Raw genomic sequence first — 2,561 nt, 5'->3', positions numbered from 1 at the left:
CCCTCAAGGATCTCTACATCCAGATTCCTCCTCCCCCTAAGCGGGTTAGAATTTCCTCCTACGCCGTGGTCTCCGGTAGTCTCTCTTGCTTCCGACGTCGTCGGATTAGTCTTCATCTCCAGTAATTTCTTCATCATTTCTTCCATGGCCGTAAATTTTCCCTCCAACCTTTCATTGTTGGCGGTGATTTGATTTTGAAAATAAAAAAATCTTTCCTCCAAATCGGTTTTCAATTGACCGACTTCGCCTTCCAAGACGTCCACCTTCTTTCCGGCCATCGTTCTCCTAACGGATCCCCAAAAAATCTTCTTCCGGAGATGATAAACTTGCTGAAATTTCAGCCGCCGGTGGTCCCAAATCGATGCTCTGATACCAATTTGATAGGAAATACTTGAGTTCGCAAGTAACCCTAAGGTAATACTTAAGTTCGCAAGCAATCCTAATCCAAACCAGTGAAAATTTAACAGCGAAACTGCTGTCCACAGCAGTTTAACAGCAGGAAACACAGAAAATCTGAGAGAAAACGCAGTAAAACTCGTAGGGAAACGAAGCAAACACTTTTATTTCAATAGAAGATGAAAAGCACTTGCAAGATACAACTTTCCTTCAATTCGAGAGGAAGGAAAAACTCTCCAACGATCTCCGGCAAAGCCAAGAGCCCAAGAACACCCAACCCTAGATCTCAAAATAATTCAAATTCAAGATGATCCCTAATTCTCTCATAACTCCCTAATTAAAGCAAAAGGAAATATACAAATTACATAAACACCCTCATTCAAAAATTCCCTCCAACGAAACGCTCAAACTCCGCCTAGCCCGCTCTCTTCTTCCGCCGTTTCTGCGATCAGGTTCCGCCCGGCTTTGGACCGCCGGGTGTAGAACCGGACCGGTCCAGCTGGGACCGATCCAAGCGTAACACTTTGCCTTCTTAATAAGGAAATAGAAGCAATCACTGAATACATGCAGTACGTCAAAATTATTGTCGATGAACTGCCTATTGTTGGCCATCCAATTGACGAAGATGATCTCACACAAAAAATTCTAAGGGGTCTTGATGATGAACATAAAAATCTTTGCTATATATGCGTGCGCATGAGACCCCAATCTCCTTTGAAGAGTTACATGAAAACTCATAAACTTTGAATCTCATCTCCCAATTGGAGCACGAAAGAAAATGACTTTCTTAAACATGCCTGCCACAACCTACCATGCTAAAAAATCTAACCACTCAACCAAAAACCTACCCAACCAAAAAAATTGTCCTCCATCCCAAAAACACACCCAAATCTTCACCAGACCAACAAAGTTCAAACCCACCATCATCGTCACTATCTTGGCAAATGCCATTTTTTTCAACAACAAGATCATTCAGCACAACAATGTATCCACTTTACCTATACAACAACTTCCTTAAAATCCAAATCAAATACATCCTCCCCCATCATGATCATGTCGCATATCCTCTAGCATCCTCTAAAACGAAATGGCTCTAATGCTTCTCACCATATCACGAATGATCTCCAAAATCTATCAATGCACTCGGAGAATCCTATTACAGAAAAAAATTATATTGGTGATTGTAAAAGACTTCATATCACTCACACTAGCTAACAACTATATTTTCTTCTTTTCCAAATCATTCCTCTTAAATAATGTTCTTTGTGTTCCCTCTATGAAAAAGAACTTTATTTTTTTTACACAATGTTGCTCAAAAAATAATATCTCTATTGAATTCTCACCACATTATTTTCATGTGAAGGCATTCATTCGGGAAACATACTAGTGCAAGGTGAAACTAAAGACTGTGTTTATGAGTAGCCTCGTTCATCATCCAACAAACAATCAGTGATTGCCTTCTCTGCCACTAAAACCTCCATTCATCAATGGCATCTTCATCATTCGTTCATCAAAATCCTAAGTTACTTAACCTCTTGTTATAAACTATCATTATGTAACTCAAATGTATCATAACTTGTGTGAAATTCATGCTGTTGTAATAAAGCTTACAAGTTATCATTTCATTCATCCTTGTTGACCTCAATAACATATAAAAAAAATGAAAATGAAATAAATGGATACATGAATCCATAAATCTTGCTCAAATCCCGGCTAAAATCCACAAAAATCCGGCTCAAAACCCGCTGAAAAAACACTATTCACTCGGCCCCGTTCGAGTTGTTTCCCAGGATTCGCTCATTTGGCAGAAGCTTTCACTCTTCAGCGTCTTTAAAAGACGACCAAACGAAGCCAAAGGGGCTGCTATCCGATTCCTCTCTCTCGCAAACTGCGACCACCTCAGCTCTCCCGTCGTTCTTCCTCCAAATCTCCTCCTCCCACTGGCTTCTTCATCCAACGCCTTCATCTCCACCAAACCCACGAGCCTCCAGCTCTCCGACCTCCCCATATCCAAACCGAAATCCCTAACACCAAATCTTCTCCTCCCGCAAATCCCCATCTCGTCGCCCTTTGAAGCCGTGACCCTTACCCGACCTCTCGGTCGTCCCGATCCCGAGAAAGAGAGAGAGAGAGAGAGAGAGAGAGAGAGAGAGAGAGAGAGAGAG

General features: G+C 41.5%; 1 protein-coding gene across 2 annotated transcripts in view; it reads right to left on the bottom strand.

Annotated features, from left to right (window-relative positions):
- Positions 1-2,561, bottom strand: part of LOC110106888 (metal tolerance protein C4) — a 38,785-nt gene that overhangs the window by 9,245 nt on the left and 26,979 nt on the right. The gene's annotated exons all lie outside the window — the stretch shown is intronic.

Source organism: Dendrobium catenatum, unplaced genomic scaffold (genome assembly GCF_001605985.2).
Source record: "Dendrobium catenatum unplaced genomic scaffold, ASM160598v2 fragScaff_scaffold_1446, whole genome shotgun sequence".
In the NCBI taxonomy this organism is placed as follows: Eukaryota; Viridiplantae; Streptophyta; class Magnoliopsida; order Asparagales; family Orchidaceae; genus Dendrobium; species Dendrobium catenatum.
Note: the sequence above shows the minus strand (reverse complement) of the source record. Positions and strands in the feature narration are given on the sequence as shown.